General features: G+C 49.3%; 1 pseudogene; it reads left to right on the forward strand.

Moving 5' to 3' along the window:
* The first annotated feature begins 5,445 nt into the window (after positions 1-5,445).
* LOC146182923 (uncharacterized) lies at positions 5,446-13,371 on the forward strand (annotated as a pseudogene).
* Positions 13,372-20,553: the final 7,182 nt, after the last annotated feature.

Here is a 20,553-nt window from a genome sequence, read left to right on the forward strand (position 1 = left end):
TCCTCCTCTCCACTAGCGGCGACGCCGCTTTCAGCAAAGCTGGTCTGCGCCTCTTCTGCGCTTCTGCCAGCCTTCAACGGTGCGCGCGATAACGCATCGGCCACCTTATTCATGCTGCCCCGGCGGTACTCAATGGCGTACGCGTAACGTTGCAACGTCAGCGCCCATCTCGCGAGTCTGCCTGCGGGGTTTTTCAGCCTCTTTAACCACGAAAGTGCCTGGTGATCTGTCTGCACGGTGAAAACCGTTCCGTCTAGGTACATGTCGAACTTTGACAATGCGAACATTATCGCCAGGCATTCCTTTTCGGTCACGGAGTAATTCCGCTCCGCCGATGTGAGCGTGCGGCTAGCGAACGCGACAGGGCGCAGCTTGCCCTCGTGTTCCTGCAACAAAACAGCTCCTACACAGGCATCACTAGCATCTGTCTGCAAAACAAACGGCTTGTTCAGGTCGGGGAGGAGCAAACTAGCGGTGTTCGCTATCGCGAGAGCCAAGGCAACAAAAGCGTCGTTCTGTTCCTTGCCCCAGACCCACTTCGAGCCTTTCCGCAACAGCTGGTTCAATGGCCTAGCGAGCTCTGAACAACTAGGGATGAATTGTCTGTAGAAGGCAACCATTCCCAAAAACCTTTGCAAGCTTTTCACGTCCGTCGGGCAGGGGTAGTTCAGAATTGCCTGCAGTTTGTCATCGTTCGGTCTCAAAGTGCCATCATCAACCACAAATCCCAAGAGGTTCACTCTCTTTGATGCCAACTGCACTTTCTTTGGGTTGATCGTTATACCCGCACGTCTCATTCTTTCAAGAACGGAATTCAGGTGAATGAGATGCTCTTCGAACGACTGTGAGAATATCACGACGTCGTCGAGGTACGCCATCGCGTAGTTGAACCTTGCATCGCCCAGCACGATGTCCATCAATCGCATGAACGTGCTCGGTGCATTAGACAAACCAAACGGGAGTCGAGTAAATTCGAAGAGCCCACGGTGACAGGTGAATGCGGTTTTCTGAATGTCACCTTCCGCCACCTCAATCTGCAGGTACCCTCTGCTTGCATCCAGGACTGTGAAGAACCTTGCGTTCCCTAACGCGTACATTACAGCCTCGATCGACTGGAAAGGGTACGCAACCGTAGGCGTCAGTGAGTTGAGCTTTCGATAATCAACACACAGCCTGACCGAACCATCTTTCTTTGGCGCTAGAACCACTGGGGACGCCCAGGGACTTTGTGAGGGTCTCACCACGCCGGTATCAATCATCTCGTCAAGGGCGCTGTCGAGAAGCTGTCTCTTATGTGCGCTTAACGGCCGCGGGTTACATCTGAAAGGGCGCGCATCACCCGTTTCGATCTCGTGCTGAAGCAAGTCGGTCCTGCCTGGTTTCTCTGTGAAACAATCCGAAAACGGGAGTAAAGTTTCTACGAGCCTTCGGCGCTGACTACCGGTTCCCGAGAAGGATGCGATAATTGCTTCTAATGGGCTACCATTCAGTGTCGCGGGGGAGCCCTCTGCCACAAAAGCGTGAACGCTCGCTCGCTCAGCGACGCATTCCTGTTTGGGTGCGCTAACAAAGGGAATGAGGGGGGTGAAGGGGCTGTAGTGATAGCCGTTCTCCCCCATGTCAAGCACAATGCCTTCGCTCGAAAGAAAATCTCTTCCCAGAATAACTGGTATGGCTAAGCCGGGCAGATAGACGAAGCGATGCCTCCGCTTCCTGCCGTCAAAACGCAGGACCAGACGCACCGCTCCTTCTGCTTTTGTCGTCCCTGCTGCTAAGCTCAAAGGGGTTTCTGCTGGCCTGACACGGATGTTACATCTACGGCAGGCCTCGAAAACATCATCACCGACCAATGACAGAGTTGAGCCCGTGTCAACGAGTGCCGAGTAGCTTTGACCAACTAACCGCACTAGCATAAAAGGGCTCGAGCGCGACAACATTCCTTGCGCTCTACAGGCGATGGGGACAAAAGCCTCTGTGCCCCCGGGGCGGTCGCCCGGTGACGCGGCGTGGGAGTACATTTCCCATTTTCCGCCGTGGCTACCACGAAATTCTCCCGCCGACGGCGAGAGGCTGGTGTTACCAATTATGGCCGCCGGCGGTCCGCGTTTCCCTGCATACGCCTTGCTTGACACTCTCGTGCCACGTGGCCCGGCTGGTTGCAATTCCAGCAAAGCCGATCGTTCACCTGCCGCGCGGTCGGGGGATGCCGCGTTCCACAAAGCGGCTGGGGACGTCTTTCCCCTCTCTCCGCGCCTGTGCGGACGTCGCTGGCGAGCCCAGCTCGACGCCGCTGCTCGAACGCGTACGGGTCAAGAGCGCGAGGAATCGCGGAGCCTTCCGCTGGCCTTTCCTGCCCTACCGTCATTACGTCTGCACCTCTGGCGCGCGGCACGGAGTCTTGGCCTCCGGCCCAGGCGCATCGCGGCTCTAGCGATTCGGCTGGCCTGGGGGGTGGCTGGTAGCGCAATTCAGCGAGTAAATCCGCCTGTACTACCTTCGCTTCCTGTGCTAGGGCCTAGAGGTTTGCAAAACCACGTCCCCGCAAATACGGCTTGAAGCGCGGATGGCATTGCCTCATCACGCGCGTGACCTGTTCTAGATCGGTTGCCGTGGGATCTGCCCTCTTGTAGAGCTCCTGCATTGCGCGTACATACTCGAGGAGGCTCTCCTCTGGGTGCTGTGTGCGCAACGCTAGCTCCTCAAGCATCCGGCGTTCGTAATCGGGCGGCAAGAACTCGGCGCGGAAGCGATCTGTGAAGTCTGCCATCGACTGGAAGGCCGGCTGGCAGCGTCTCCACCGCGCCGCGCTCTCAACAAGTGCCACGGGGATTACCTGCGCTAGCACCACGTCGTCTGCGGAACCCAGTGCCGTCTGATAATCCTCGAGTTCTTGAAGAACTCGTGGACTGACTTCACGTCCGTGTAACCGGAAAAGGAGGGAACCTCTACATTTATCCGCGGACGCGAGACTGCCGCTGCAGCTGTGGCTTGGTTGGCGCTAGCCACCGAACCGAGCTGAAGGGTGAACACCGACAACACTTAGTTCATCTGCCTCATCAGGGCGGCCGCATCGGTAACCTGCGCAGACTCTACTGCGTCCTTTACCTCACTACCGGACGCACTGGCGTCCGAAGCGGCGGCCCTATCTGGCACGTCTTTTCTCGGAGGCATTGCACTCAACAACTAAGGCCGGCCGGGAGCCTAAACGCGCACGACTACCACCTAGCCCGCATCAAGAGGCTAGTCACAAAGGCTAAACACTTCATAAAACTAACATATGCACAAAAAAAATTAAAACACAAACCGCCCGACACTAACAAACACACACATAACCCAAAACAAAATAAAACACTGTACAAACACTACTATACTACACTCCGTGTCATCTGCACACACGATAGCCCTAAACTCAAAATGGCGTCGCGCCTAACATACAAAGGACCGGCCCGTCGTGTTGCCGTGCGCTGCCACGTTGGCAGAAAAATCGTCCACATGGGTGCATATTCAGCCCCAGTTGGGTGCCAGTTGTGGGCGATTCCTCTGCCCGAGGGATGCGTACGACAAACATACAGTGGGCCGGATAACAAACATCTTTTATCTCACGTTAAGCGCGGGCGTCGTCGAGGCTGTCCGGGGTCGTCGTCCGGGTGGCTGCGGGTCGTTTCCGTGGATAGAGCCGGGAGCGAAGCAGGAGCGACGAGCCAGGGACCAAGAAGAGCCAGGGACCAAGAAGAGAGCGACGGCGGCGCGAGGCTTCCTTTATAGCCCCCTCGCGCGGGACCGGTTATCCCCGAACGAGCGGGGAGAGGGAAACAGGCACCGCGCAGGGGGCATTGGGATAGTGGCGCGGCCTTTTAATGCGCGGCGCGCACGGGCCTTACGGATACGTGGTGCAGGGCCCCACAATGAATATAGCAGGGTAGCCGTTGGCGCGCAACCGCCCTGCTTGAGCTACAATGCTGTCCCTTATCCTTTCATGGCAAGACTTCTTGAGCGCAGATTGTAAGCACGAGACAACAATGGCCTCCTTTATGAGTTTTGTATGACCAGACAGGAAGTTTTGCAATGGTTTTGCACATCGTGGACGATAGCACCAGCACACGTGTTTATACTCACTAAACAAGGTCAAATCCAAAAACTACAGTTTATTGTTGCTTGGCACCTCGGTTGTCAATTTCAGTTCAGGTCCACATTCATTAAAAATTTTCAGAACATTAACCAGGCTTCTAGGAAAGCAGTGAGGTCGGCTCAGCACCAAATAATCGTCGAGGTACCGAAAATTCGACCTAACCTATTTGTTGCATTTGCAATGGTTCTATAGACGCTGCTCAAAAAAAATTTGGCCAATGCCACCTTGGAACCTATGGACACTCCGGATGCTTGAACAAAGGACTTTCCCTCCCATTCAACCACTGTTGCCGATAAATAAAATGCCAAGAGTTCTAGAAAACTGCCCACTGACACACCGCATTTGTCAATAAAAGAACGTTCATCATTGTCCTCTGTTATGCACAACTTGACACCTTTCATCAGTTCAGGATGCGACAACGAATAATAAAGGTCCACCACGTCAATGCTGAAAAACGTGCAGGTGCCAGGGTTGTCCAGCTTTAAAAACTCGACAAATATGTCCGAGTTTGGGGTCGCAAATGGGTTCGGCACACACAAGGAAGCCAGATGCCGTTGCAGATAACCTGAACTGCTCGAGCCGAGGTCGAGAAACATGTCCACCGACGCCGTGGGCTGACTTGAAACGCAGGTAATAGTCAGGGGCAGCGGCGCTTCCGTGAAATTGGAGAGTCGAAATTTGAAAGCGTTATTTGTTAATTCACTGGGGAATTTTTTTTTATAAAATGTTGCTGTCCACTGTCGCAGTTATTCGCTGCTCATTAATGCACCAAAATGGGCTCAGTTCATGGTGGTGGTTCATTTTTGGGCTGTGGGCAGTGCGTGTTAACAAAAGTCGACACTCGAGTGTGTAGCCGATACACGGTAGTCCACGCTTCATACCTGCTGTGTCTGTCTTATTGACACTTGCTTAAATACAGTGCACCTATAATGAAGTGATCGAGTTAAACTGGACGATTGCCGAGCTAGGCGGCGAGCTTGCATTATCAACCTGGGCGGAAGCGTAGATTCCCAGCATGGAGTGAAACGCTTAGCTAGAGGACAGCACACGTCGCATGGGCTCCGCAGATTTCAACCCTCACGGACTATCTCGACCCAGTGGGCCACCAGCTTTTGGTTGGATCTGAAAGAACTCACAAGCTGGATTACCCGGACACCGGTTTCAAGACGGTAGGGCCATTTTTGGCAATTTTACCGGACTTTGAAGTCCCACGTGGTTCGGGCGACTTTGTTGCGGGAAACGTTCGTCGCTAAGCCTACGTAGGTTTAGCACGACTACGGGCGTTCGCAGACAGCCAGGCCCACTCAACGACAGCAATGCAGCCTGCAACCGCCTCCCGCAGCGCAGAATACCCGAATGTTGAACCATCAACGAGCAGAATAGCCCAGAATCTGCTAGACGCACAAGAGATGGACGACGCCCACTTCGACATCTCCGATTCCGAGATATCGGCAGTAGGGGGAATCGAGGACTCCGCCATGCAGGAGAAGCAAGACATCCAAAAAGATGACGTAAATTGGGAATTGGCCCTGACCAAACGCCAAAAGAAGCGACAAAGAAGAAACGGACGGAACGCCGCCGCCGCAAACACCGGAATTTCCTCCGCCGCTCAAGGTGACCTCGGAGGGGAATCCCCGGCGTCTACGTCGACAGCTGGCGCGCCAGCTGCCGGCACGCTGAAAAAAGGCGGGAAAGGAACGCAACAGCAGCCCAGGCGAAGGCTGCCCCCGCTCCCCAGGAACGATTTAAAGATTATTTTGCGACCGAAGGGACTTGTAGTCAAGTCGCTCCAGCAATTCCAAGTGGCCCGGGCCGTAGCCACGGCATGCAACAACAAGTTCGAGGGAAGAGACCTGATCACCAGGCTCCGTACAGGATCCAATATTATAATCGTGAGCACGCCGAATGAAGAAGCCGCCCAGCTCGCGAGACGCATCACTAGCCTCAAGATCGAGGGACGCTCATACGACGTGAACGCTTACGTGGCCGTTCCGGAAGACACCTGGCGGGGCGTGATACACAGAGTGGACCCAGGAACAACACCGGAGGAACTGAAAGCCGACTTGTGGACGCGCACACAGGGTGTTACCATCCACAGCGCCCGAGGACTAGGCAAGACCAAGACAGCCGTCATCACTTTTGACGGACCCATCACACCGAAACACGTCATCTACAGCGGAGCCGAGCACAAGTGCTACCCGTATCGGCCCACAAGACAAATCTGCTACATTTGCTGCCAACCAGGTCACCGCTCCGACGTGTGCCCCACACCGGACGCCAAGGCTTGCAAACATTGCGGGCTGCAAAACCCGCCAAAAGACCATTAGTGTACCCCGAGATGCCTGATCTGCGGAGGCGACCACGGTACCGGATCGAGGGAGTGTCGAGACCGACTGAAGAAAGCCAGGGAGCTGCGAGGCAAGGCAACAACGGCGGCGGACGCGAGAGCAAACGCCGCAGCCGGAACGACCGCAGCGAGAAACCAAGGTGGTTCAGCTCGGAGGGGGAGACCTCGCAGAGCCGCTCGACATCCCGGGCGTCACGGAGCCGGTCACGGTCCTTCCCGCCCCTGCCACCCCCGGCCATCAAGGGAGGAAGCCAGCAGCAGCAATAGCAGAACAAGAAGAAGCAGAAGCAATCCCGAAATAGCGGCGGCGTCAAGGTGAGCTGGGGAGCCGAAAACCCCTGGTTTGCTCCGCACTCGGGAGGGATAACTAACAAACAGTCCACAAACACAAACAGCAACCGCGAACAACCTAGACAGGAGGACGCGGAGAAAACAGCGCTGATACGCGGATTACAACTATCGCGCGCTAGGCAGAGCGAGCTAGAGCGCCAAATAGCAGAGCTCACGAAGGCAATATGAGACCTTAAGTCAAACAGCCCTCCGCAGCCACAAACATTACAAACCCAAGCCCCGTCGAAAACAGGCAACGAGGATCTCACTAAATTTAAGGCAGAAATGCAGCAAATGATGCAGCATATGACGCAGCAACTGCAACTATAAGTCACAGAACTCCGGAGTAGCATCCGCAAGCAGAAGTTCACCGAGAACTTTAGAGAAAAGGCCTACCACCGTCCTGCGCTGGCAGCCCTCGGCAACCCGCCCACAGACAACACGGAAGCTTAAATATGGCCAACAAAACCTTAGGCAAGCAAGAAACCTTAGACATATGGCAATGGAACTGCAGAGGCTACCGCAAGAAGCAGTGCCTACTCCAACAACACATCCGTACACAACAAACACCACCCGACATCATAGCGCTTCAAGAGACGGGTACTACGCCAACACTCATAGGATATACGTGTTACGAGACTCAAGAGAAAGGAAGAACGGCAACCCTAGTCAGTAAGGCGCTCATCGCCATAAACCACGCAAGGATAACCGACACCGACGTAGAACACGTGATTGTAGAAATTATACCAAAGAAGAAAAGAAAGAGGGACAGCATCTTCATTGTGAATGCATACAGCCCTCCAAAACAGAGGAAAGCAAAATTCCACGAACTTTTCCATGGCGCACGCAAACTCGCAAAAAACAACACGCTAATCATACTAGGAGACTTCAATGCCATGGACAAAAGCTGGGGATACCAAACAGCTAACCCAAAAGGTAAAGCACTAGCAGAGGCAGCAAAAACACTGACTACAACCTCCTCACAGACTCAGACACTCCAACCAGAATCGGAAACAGCGTCAGTACCGACACCTGCCCCGACCTCACATTCATACGGGGAGCGGAACAGGCAGTGTCGGAGAACCTGTTAGAGAATCTGGGCAGTGACCACTACATACTCAAAACGCAAGTAACCTCAGACAGACTAAAGCGCCAGCTGGAATCGGCAAAAATCACGGACTGGAGCGCTTTTCGAGAGGCATGCGACGGGAATCTCGCCGGGAACGGGATCCAATCGATAGAAGAGTGGGGAAGCCTGCTCAAGGAAAACCAGCGCAAGTACACCAAAGAAATCGCGCGAACGACGCAGACACCCGAGGTAGACGCCAGGCTGCTCATGCTGTGGGAAGCCGCACGCGGGCTCACTAAGAGATGGAAGAAACAAAAGTACAACAGAAAACTAAAACTTAAGATCGCAGAAGTCACAGCGAAAGCAGAGGAGTACGCGGCGCAATTGGCAAGGCGAAATTGGCAACAATTCAGCGACTCCCTCAACGGAACATTGAGCACAGCGAGGACATGGCATATCCTCAAATCTCTCATAGATCCAACCAAGACCAAGGCAGAAAACAACAAGGCCATCTACCGGTTAATCCACCAGTTCGAGGGACCAGACTCAGAACTCCCGGAGAAAGTACGCGTTAAGTGCTTCGGCGATACAAACCCAGCGGCTTACGCAGAGCACTACCGGGGAAGAGAAAACGAGACCCTGGACAGGCCCATCACGCGAGAAGAGGTCTACGCAGCGATTCGAAACACAACCAGAAACACGGCCGCAGGTGCGGCCAAGATCAATAACGCACTCATCCGCAACCTCAGTGATGACCGAGTCGCTGAATTAACCGACTGTCTCAACAAATACCCCAGTCACACGGGCAAGTTTAGTGACACTTTCACGAAGTGCACTTACATAGGAAGAATGACACTTTCGGTGCCCGCTGTCACACGGCAAAATCAAGTGTCATTTTGAAATGACGGCAGTGCCGATGCGGATGCTGCAGCCCTATGTGGAAAGTAATTAGTTTTAACGAAAATACCTTAAAATTCAATTTTACTGCAAGCAGAATTACCACAAGCTAATATTTAGTTTATTTGTGCATTTGAGTACACGGTTTTCCCTAAAAAAGCATCGCGATGTCGCACGCGCTTTTCGCTAACATGCATGTTTACTGCTGTTTACATGCAAACCCAACCTCGCTTATGATATATAGCTGCGGTTATTGTGAACGTAGCTTTGCGACTTCGATTTGCATCGTTAACCGAGAAAATGCCGGTAGCGCGCCTACGTAGGGAGCGGAGTTCACCAGTGTTCGAGCGCGAAAAGTGCACGAGTTGTATGATTCAGAGCAGCGTGCATTTTTCACACGAAATCAAGTTCGACGGCGCTTCTATGCAGCCTAAAATGTCCAGCTGCGCAGCACCCACGCACGGCAGCATCGTCACGTCTTAACAGCGTTTGCTTGACCCAGCGTCGAAAAATGCCCAGTTTCCGCAGCATCACAAAAGTAGGCGAGAAGTCCGCAGCGTTCACAGCACCGGGTGCTACTAACTTTCCGCTGTAATGCCGCCCGTGAGCGCCCGTGAACAGCAGAGCGCGCGGGGCAAGTAGCGCTTGGCCGTGCGCTCCTCCGTGGTCGTCACTAGGCCTATGGTTTGTTTCGCATCGGAGTATCAGTGGGCGGCGCTTTCGTATGGCCAGCTTAATAGGATATATGGCTCACTTGTGGCACTGTCTTGAGAGAAATGAGAACAATGAGAGAAATGTGCAATTCAAATCGACGACTCCTTAGGAGCGTAGCTAGCGTATACGTGTACTACAATGGTGAGCTGCGCCGCGCCGCCGGCGACGATGGCTATGAAGTAGAGAGCAGAAATTTGCTTGTATGGCAGCAATTACTCCTGCTAGCGACTCGGTACGGGTCAACGATCCCCAAGAAGGATTAATTTATGACATTGCTTTACTCCAGGGATTATTATTTACGAGAAAAACGAATTCTCGCACACTTTTCTGACGCCGGTGACAGCGGGACCGGATGCGCCGTAAAGGTGCTGGCTTGGAGCTGGCGGCTTGCAGGAACAAAAAAGGTGCTGTCTTCGGCCGGCGCTTGAGCGAAATGCTGCCGTGTCAAGTGACGACTTTCTAGAGATTGGGTTACAGATAACTCCAACTTCGTTGATGCAGCTTGAGATACCGCATACTATCGAGGTGCAGCAGCAGACGAACGCCTTCGCCTTAGCGCAAGCACTGAGAGCGAGGGTAGCTATTCAAGTATACGCATTGTTTTTAGTTGGTGACAGCTTAAATTCATTGCCTATTAATAGAAACGCTCATAAAATTACGATAAAAATTTCAAAACATTGTAATTCTCAAAAAATGTATGAGTAATATGAAGTGCCCTGTTGTAGAGACTACACACTCGCCTGCCGGACAAAGTGTAGTTAAAGTGTAGTGAGTTCGCCAAACTCACTTCCCGCCGAGTGTGTTCGGCAGCGAGTGTCATTAAAGTTCATCGTGTAACACGATGCGAATGACACTAAAGGCGAGTGCACTGTGCACTCGTTGAAAGTGACACTAAACTTGCTCATCTGACCGGGGTAAAACACTGGGAAGCGGAGACCGTCCCCGAGGAGTGGAAGCATGCGGAAGTAGTCATGATTCCTAAACCGGGCAAGAAACTACAAATTGAGAACCTCAGACCGATCTCGCTCACATCGTGCCTTGGGAAACTGTACGAACGAGTAGTGACGCTGAGACTACAACAGTACATGGAGGACAACGAATCCCCACAGCATGTTCGGTTTCAGAGCAAAACTATCGACACAGGATGTACTACTTCAAATCAAAGAAGAAGTACTAGGGAACGTCCCCAAGAGCGGAGAGAACATAATAATGGCATTGGACATCAAGGGGGCTTTTTGACAATGTCAGTCACGAGGCTATCCTTACGGGCATGCATGACCTGAACTGCGGGAGGAGAGTCTACGGCTACGTCAAAGCCGTCCTGTCAAACAGAACGGCAACAATTGGCCTGGGGGACCTCAGATCAGACAAATTCTTTACGCCAAACAAAGGAACACCTCAAGGATCGGTTATCTCTCCTGCGCTCTTCAACATAGCCATGATTGGCTTGGCAAAACAGTTGAAAGAAATCGACGGCAAACACCATGCCATGTATGCCGACGACATCACCATCTGGGTCAACGCAGGCTCGCTCGAAGAGAAAGAAGAGAAATTACAAAAGGCAGCCACCTGCGTAGAGAACTACGTCAGAACAAGAGGGCTAGAATGCTCCACCGAGAAATCCGAGCTCTTAAGAGTTTGGAGAGGAAGACACAACCGCACAGTCCCCACTAGCGACGACTTAAAGCTAAACGTTTACCTCGAGGGGAAGTCGATACCAGAAAAAACACTCATCAGAGTTTTGGGGATGTGGATACATTCAAACCAACGCTGTACCCACACCCTCGCCCTACTCAAGGCATCCACTCTACAAGTGAACCGCATGATCACGCGCATCTCACGCAGACCTCATGGCATGCGAGAGGAGGATACACTCAAGCTGGTTAGAAGCCTGGTAGTCAGCCGAGTGACATACAGCCTCCCCTACTACAACCGCATCAAGAGTGAGGTACAACAGGCGGACGTGATTCTACGCAAAGCCTACAAAACTGCACTCCACCTTCCTCACAGCACTTCAACCGAAAAGCTCCTAGCCCTAGGACTACACAACACTTTCGATGAATTGAGAGAGACACAACTAGTCTCCCAAGTGCGCAGACTACAGCAGACCCCACCTGGCAGGGAGCTGCTTAAGAAACTGGGCCGCGCCGATCAAATTCAAGAGATACAGAGGACACAAACAATCCCGGACGAATATCGCCACACACTAAAAGTAACGCCCATACCCAGGAACATGGATCCCAACCTACACAAAGCACGCAGAGAGACAAGGGCTGAATGCCTACAAAAGACATTAGCACCCAGAGAAACGACGGTATACGTGGACGCAGCCACATACACCAGAACAGCGGGGCAGCACAACAGCAATGTGGTAACAACAGTGATTGAATCGACGCTACACGAGATCACCAGCGCATCACTACAAGACTGTACGATAGTCGAGGCTGAGGAAGCGGTCGTTGCTCTAGCGGCAGCGGAGGGCTATCGATCTAAACGGTCTCTACAATCCTTACAGACTCACAAACAGCATGCCGCAACTATCTTCGCGGCAGAATCGGGCACAGAACGCTCCGCATACTCCGCTCTGGGGGCCACATAACACGACAACCAAACAAAAAACCAATTAAGCATACGATAGTATGGACGCCGGCACACGCGGGAGTAACAGGGAACCAAGAGGCGGACAGGATAACTCGAGGGTACACTTATTACCGAGCATCCAACGTAGGCGACCTCGAGGGGAACGAACCTGTACCCCAAGATTATTCGGTGATACTAAACCATTACAAGGGTTGCAGAAAGCGGTACCCACCACCACACAACTCCCTTAGCAGAGAGGACTCAGTCGCGTGGAGGCAGATACAAACGGGCTCGTACCCGAACCTACACGTACTCAACAAAATGTATCCCACACAGTACACTGACAAATGCCCTTGGTGCCAAGAACCACCCACGCTGTACCACATAACGTGGGCATGCCAGAGGATAAGCGTGGTACCCGTTATAAGAAACCCGAGTGCGGAGCAATGGGAGGGAGTGCTCTCCAGCGATCGCCGAGTCGACCAAGAAGGTCTGATTCGGCGAGCACAACTGGCAGCAGCATCCAGCGGAGCCCTGGACTAAGGGCAACCGACCTTTGTCTTAGAAGATGGACGAAGCCATCTGAAAACCGCAGAAGACAAGCCAATCTAGAGCTAAATAAAGTTTTTCACTCACTCACTCTCATTCCCAGCATGTGTAAGAGAAAAAAAAAAGTAAGCGCCAGGCTGGCCACGACACCCCGGGAAAGCAGCACACATCCCCAGGAATCGATCATTTCAAGGTCCGAAACAGGGCGAAGTCACATATTTTATACGTACAGCTTTTGGGAAAATTTAATTCATGTCCATCCTGCGCTTAGCCGGGATGTTCCTCGTCCTAAACGTTCGCAGGTAACCCAGAGGGTAAACTCTGAAGCGCTATTTCTTGGTCACATATGCAGAACAGATCGAAATTAAGGGTCGCAGATACGTTGTCTAGAGTAATGCAAGAGCCCCATAGACCCGCTGCAGAACTACATGCGGCTTTCCGGATTCACGGAGCGGCTGTTGTCACCGTTGTGTGAGCTTTATTTTCGCAATAGAGGGAAACCTAATTCACAAATAGCGGTCATCGCTGCGCCCTTTTCGCATGCATCCCGCCTCTGGGCACTATAATAGATAATTGTGGTTTTACTGTATTCCCACCAATTCGATGGGCCAGACGCGCATAGGAGCACAATTACCTATTGTAATGAGTATGATCCTGATTGGACCATGTCGCCTCTGCCTTTCGCAGCGCTGCGAACAGTTTCTGAGACGAAGTATAGCTTACCTAACCAAGGCCGAACTCGAGCGGCGGAAGTGACAAGCACCGCCGCCGCGCGATCCTGCCATGGCCTAACGTGTATACATAAACAAGACGGAAGTCGATCGTCAACTGTTTTTTGCTGTTATTTGTTCACTGTTCTTGACACAGTGAAAGCTTAAGGTGGCGGTCCCACTCTAGCGGTGAAGAGACGACCTTTTTGGTGATATTCATACGCCTACTGCGCCTCACTCGTTTAGTTTATAAATGTGACTTTAATATATTTGTAAAGTTTATTTCCTCTCCTTTCTAATGGTGCATCTGGTTTATAAATAGCTGCAACGATATTTAAGCTGTAAAGGAAAACACAAAGGTAAGAAGCGGCTTTTCAGCTCTACTTGTCTCAGGAAAAGCAAAATTGTGCAAAATCTTTTGCACCTAGAAAAACACCGTTCGAGATCTTTTGAGATTACATGTTAATGAACAAAGTTAAGCATTTTTATTACTGTGTATAGCATAGTTTATTAGCCACGCGCCTGTGAAAAGTGTATAAAACAGGTAATTATACATACAATAACTTTCAAGATATGCATTCTGATGATGAGATTTTTTGCGGAGTTGGAGGTCGTACATAGTTCGCTTTTTCCTGAAAATATCATCTGTCTGCTTCATTTCGTGTAAAAGTCATCTGTGATCAAACGTAGCGTTTTTTGTAAAACGGCTAAAAGTAAATGCTAAACTGTTCAAGTAATAAGCTTTTATCTGTGCTGAAATTTCGCGTGGAAAAACTTTACACCTCGCTATCAGAGGATAAGCATCGGTTTTGTTCTACGACTGTCGTGGAATGTGCACGGTCAGGTTGATTTCAGCTAATTTTTTCGTGGTTCACTTGAAGCGCGCGAGCTCTTCATGAAAAATTTTAAGCATGATTGAAATGCTCCATGGCTTGTTTTTTTTTTTTTTTTTGGCGAATATAACTTAAAGATTCGGGCTTTCGTTCCTTTATTCAACCGGTAACAATTATAAACTACAAAGTGTACAAAAAGCAAATAATAGTGGAATAACAGAGCCACGTATGATGGGATGGATGGGATGGAATATAGGAGCGTCCCCTTTGAAACGGGGTGGTAGCAGTAGCTATCATGCTATTTTTTCACCCTATATCTTAATTAGTGATTTAGAAAGGTTAACTTAACCATCGTTCTATTTATTAAATTTTGGTTCCTACATTACTAACTTCATGTCACTTCTCTGCTTTTAAGCCACCAATCTTCCAGTCGTTTTTTGCTAGTTTCCACCAACGGTTTATTCACCCGGCCACTGTTATCTCTAAACCCCAGAGCTTCAGGAACAGTGATTGCGCCTGTATCAACTTCCGGATGGATACCATTACATTCGAGTATAACATGGTCAATTGGTTAAATGGTTAAATTTCTTTTTGTAGCTGCGTGTTCTAAGGCACCCTGATCTAGCTTCAAAAAGTAGGGCACTGCCTCTTGAGTTATCAAAGAAATCTTCCTTTCTGATCTGCATTTTCCACTTTCGGTATAATTCCACACTGTTTCTTTTCCATCGAATTTATCCAATTTTTACCTTCTGCGTTTTTCACCTGTTGCTTAATGCTCTTTATTTCTCCGTCCTTGTGACTAGCATACTTACTAGTTAGTTTCCTAGTTCTTTTCCTCTATTGTGAGCCAACGCGTTTTAAGTAGAGGTATTTAAACACTTTAGCTGCCCATCTGTTACTGTTCAATTTCTTCAGGCGTTCCTCATATAATATTTTACTGTGAGCTTCCCGTTCTTCGAAAGATGCCCAGCCCATATCTCCCTGTACCGCCTCATTTGTAGTTTTGCCGTGGGCGCACCTAGTGCTAATCGTCCAACGGATCTCTGATTTATTTCTAATGTCGACTGTACCTCTGATTTTAGGCATGAAACCGCATTTCCGAAAGTAAGTCCGGGCACCATAATTCCTTTCCAAATACCCCTCAAAACCTCATACCTATTGTATCCCCACAATGTCTTATGCTTTATTATCCCGGCATTCCTTCGCTCTTTGGCCTTAAGTGATTGCTCATGCTTTCCAATGTATGCCAATCCTTCGTTTACCCATACCCCCAGATATTTATATTCTGCTACTCTAGGTATTTCATGGCCTTGTATTTTAAGACCCTGATCAGTTGAGCCATTGAAAATCATCAGACCCGACTTAACTGCGCTGAAACTGAAGCATAGAGCGTCCCCTTCGTCTCCGCAATACTTAACTAGAGTTTGCAATTCTTCCAGACTCTCAGCGAGCAGCACAATATCGTCTGCATACATCAAACCGGGGAGGCGCTGCTCTACCGCCTTTCCACCTAATCTATATGACAGGTTAAAACCTAGGCTACTGTCTTGTATCCTCCGTTCCAGGTTTATCATATAAAGCATGAACACCGGTGATAGAGGACAGCCTTGTCTTAATCCTTTGCATACTTTGACATCCTCCGTACTTCTTATCCCTTCCCACGTAATTTCTACTTTGTTATCCCGGTATATTTCCTGTAGGAACTCTATTATCTCATAACCGATACCTTCTTTTATATGTTCCACAGGAGTTCCCTGCTTACGTTGTCGTACGCCCCGTTTATGTCCAGGAAGGTCAAATACAAAGGTTTATTTTCCACTCTAGATATTTCGATGCATTGGGTAAGCACGAACAGGCTATCATCTAAGCGCCTACCATTTCTAAAGCCGTTCTGAAGTTCTCCGAGTATTTCGTTACTTTCTACCCATGCTTGCACCTTTAATTTCACCGCCTGCATGGCTAACCTGTACATACCAGATGTTATGGTAATCGGCCTGTAGGATCTTATGTGCATCCTGTCTCCTTTCCCTTTATAAATCAAATTTATTTTACACTGCCGCCAGCTGTGCGGAATTTGCTTATTTGTTATGACTGTTTCCAGAGCTTTTAACGATGTTTCCTTACTTTTTGGACCGAGTTCATTAATCAGCTTGATCGGAATTCCATCTATTCCTGTAGATGTGTTTTTAGGAATATTTTTTTCTGCCTTTTTCCAGTTTAGATTGGTCAGTTGTAAGCTGCTTTGTATTCTGCTACCTTGTGTTGCTTCCTGATTTGCGGAGATCACCCTATCGTCTCTCTTAAATGACTCAGCTATAACTGATGTAATGCAGTTCACTGCGCTGTCTCCCTTTAAACAATTTCTCTCGTTATCTTGAATCCGATCCTGCTTTCTTTGATTCTTCTTCCCTAGCCAGCTTATATGGTTCCAGAATTTTTTTGCTCCGCCTCTAGAGGCATCTTGTATGTCAGCCATCCAGCGATCGGTGAACTGCCTTATTTTACTTTACACGAGGGCCTGCACCTGAAGTTTCTTTTGTCGATATGATTCCCATTTTCGGTCGATTTCCTCCTGAGATACCTGTGCTTTCTTTGCCATTCGGTGTTCCCTTGAAGCAGCCCGTCGTTGATCAATAGCTACCCTGATTTCCTTATTCCACCAGCTCCGTGGCTTCCTCTTTTCATTCCAGCGGTTTGCTACTTTAACCTCCTGAATTTTCCTCCTTATGAGTAGTTCTACCTGTTCATAATCCCAGTCTTCCATGGGGCTATTCTCTATTGCTTCCTCTATGTCTGCTGCTATCTGCGCTATTTGATCGTCGTTTAATTTTGCGTTTACGTTTTGTCTAAGTTCCATTTCTCTTTTCATCAAGGGCCCCATCTCCAGACTAATACGTTTATGATCACTTCCCAGACTACACTCCCCTTCTTCGTCTATTTCCATTTTTGTGACCTTGCTATAAATTTCCTGCGACATTAGACAATAGTCAATGGTCGTCTGCCTGTTGCGGAATTCCCCCGTGATTTGGCCTTCACCATTTTGTTTCTCTATTTACTATAACTAGATCGTGTCGTTCACAGAAATCTAGCATTAGCTTCCCGTTACAATCCGTGTATCCATCCAGACCGTCGATGTAGCCGTTCATGTCCCTCAGTAGAATAATATTGGCCCCGTTTCCAAACTGGCTTATATCGTCACTGAGACATTCAACAAGATCCTTGTTTTCTTGCCTGCATTGATGTCCTGCTCCTAAATAAACTACCCCTAGCCATGTCCTTATGCTGGCAATTGTTCCTGAAACCCAGATATGTTATTTATATAGTGAACTAGAATACTTCTAGTTCACTATAGTTCTTTACAAGATGATGATGGTGATGATGATGATGATAGTGTTAGCTAGTCCCTTTGTAACGGGTGGACACCAGATTGGTGTCCCAGCTAATAATAAAAAAAGCGCCGTCTATGAAATTTCATGTGCACTAAAATGTCGCAGTTCAGAAAAATTACGAGGATGGCGCCACAAACACCCTGAATCGAGGGGTATTTACGAGAGGGTATTGTGCTTCTACAACGTTTTCCCTCTGCCCTTTCCTTTCCATCGAGCGAGAGAGGTAAACACTGGCGAGTCGGGTCGAGTGGTCGGGTCGAACTGAGGTGCAGGTGCTTCGCGCATGCGCAGTAGCGCTACTTGAAAATGGTCCCTTGCCAAATGTACACTTGCTTGCTTTAAGATTTATTTATCGCCTCGAATTAAGTGTGTCATACTGTTTGTGTGCCGAAACGTTGCCAGCTAAGGCTCTCGCGCTACTTACTTACTCTACTTACTCAGCAAGATATAATCGTGCCGGAGACATGAAAAAAAAAATTTTTTTGTAGTCTTGTAGCGCCCCTCGCGCCGCGCTTTTATCACAAACAACGGCACGGCGCTGGACAAAGAAGAATTTGGCACTAAGCGTCTCAGTGCAAGCAGCGAAAAAAAAAACAGTTCGAACCCGAATGCTGTCGGAGCTGGTTATTCCTCGTCTTAGCTCCGCCACAAAGCTATCTTCAGATGTTCGCGGTGTTAGCATATATTATGAGAGTGTGGAATTTAGACTTTTTTTTTCAGTGGCAAGAAGAAAAAATATCTTCCCCTTTCTACGATAAAATGAATAGTAGGGCAGGGAACTATAACACTGCATAAATTAATATAATATAATTTCAAAGAGCGTCTCCCTAGGAGAAATTGCACGAATACTTGTACCCTGCCACTGGTACAGATGAAATGTTTCGACAGTCTGCCAAGTACAACTTGAAAACCTGAACATGCACAAGCATGCCTCTTCAACCTTCCCACTGATGTTCCTATATAGGGCAAGCAGGGCAGGCTCCAAAGAAAAGGAGAAAAAATGATATAGTGGGCGGACGAAGATAATCAATCACCAGCGTTTCAGTCACGTTTCTTTTTTTTTTCCGAATGTTGTGTTCCGGTGATGATAGTAAAGGTAACGTACCGCGGTAGCTGCCGGGGATGTTTTCGATGAATGGGCAAGTAGGAAACAGCCATGTGAAGCTTCTCCAATACAAAAATGTGATGTTGAATCGGGTTTTGCCACAGCATTTCCGTCACTCCCCTCACTAAAAATTAAAAAAAAAATGATGAGGCTGAACGCTGCTGAACCGAATGTCGAGCTTTAGCTAAAATGAGATTAACCACTGTAATCAAGAGTTCGACGAAATGCAGTCTGATCAGGTGTTGGCATAAAAAAATATACAGGGTCACTGACCAAGTCAAAGTTTCATGAAAACGTACTATTGTTTCGAAAGCCCTACAGCTTCGCTGTTCACAATGGAGAAACCAGACAAAAAGCATTCGCTAATTATATCTTCTTCAAATACTTTGACCTGATCAGTGGCCCTATATATATATATATATATATATATATATATATATATATATATATATATATATATATATATATATATATATATATATGAGAGAAAACACTGAATTGGTTTCCCGTTTGATTCTTTTATTTGCGCTTATTTTATTTATTTTACACGTGCATGATGTCCCGTCCTCTTCCCAGCTAATTCCGCTTCGTGAAGGGGGATATTATACCGCGGATTGTCCGACGGCGTCTACGGCAAACCGTTGATGCATTCGACAGGGAAGCTGGTTCGGCGTTCATTTTGCTATAATGCTATAACTGCCTAGCATCGCCCGCTACCGCGCTTTGCCGCTGTGGCCGGGGGCGTGGAGCGTTCGGTCTAGTTTGCCCGGGCACAATGAATACGGCGATGTTGCTATGGTGATGGCACTGTTTACGATTCTTAGAAAAACGCGCCACTCGCGCAAGTGAGACACAGAGCCAATGCTCAAAAAGCCCGTCGGCAGGCAGAGCGTTTCCAAAAGAATGGGGTCTTTATCTGAGTAAAGGCCGCTGTACGGTCACTATTTGGGCGCTGCGCCCGTCCGCTCGAGGACGCATCCGCCAGGTCCTAACTATAGTGCCTAGAAACAATGGGGCGGACGGAGGCATGCGTCCTCCGCCCGGCTGCCGCACAGAGTTCGTCAACTTCAACTTTTGTCGCATGCGTTCTGGAGGCGCATCGCAAGCTCCTCCTACTTTTTCAAAGATGGCCGCCGACCGAGCGTAGGCGAAACAAGGCCTAGGCGGACGGTGCCTGTCGATGAAAGATAGACTTCATGTCGCTATTGCTCGTTTATTACGATTGTTCAAAGCGACTTGGAAGTTTGGCTTGCCATGTGCACAAGCATCGAGTGACAGTTCCCTCAGCTGAGTTGGCCTGCACCGAGTTGACGAGTGGCCGACAAACCTACGGAAGATGTACTACTGCTACACAGTTGCGGCAAGGTCAATGTACAACTGGTCGCGCAACTTGGAAGAAAACGCGTGCAGCTGCCTACTGCCAGCGGCATCAACTCGATGATGAGGGCTCCTGCGAACTGTGAGGCAAATTACTAACGCACAGAAAATAAGATCTGCCAGAACTCCAAAGAACTAGAAAGTAAACATAATATTCGCGCTCAAGAATGAATGCAGTTTTTGTTTCTTGCGTAAGAAAAAACGTGTCACGTTTTCAATAATATTTTAACTTGTTTCTAACGGCCTCTCTCGGCCACTTATTATCCGCTGCGTAGTTGCCCAAAGCTCAGACAGCTCAGATATGGTTCAGACTGTACAGACCGAAGCTTTTTTCATCCGCGGAATGGGTGCGTCGTCGGCCCCGGTTCAACGTTCATCGTTGCGTGCTGCGTACAGAGTGGGTTATCTGTAACAAACAGTCAGTATTTCATTCTGCTGGTTTTGGTAGAGCTTTACTGCAAGGCGAAGACTGTCTGTGCTCGATGAGAAACTGATTGCCGCTGCATGTGCGCATTTCCGGACGA

This window comes from Amblyomma maculatum, chromosome 7 (genome assembly GCF_055883805.1).
Source record: "Amblyomma maculatum isolate TAMU_Amacu chromosome 7, ASM5588380v1, whole genome shotgun sequence".
In the NCBI taxonomy this organism is placed as follows: domain Eukaryota; kingdom Metazoa; phylum Arthropoda; class Arachnida; order Ixodida; family Ixodidae; genus Amblyomma; species Amblyomma maculatum.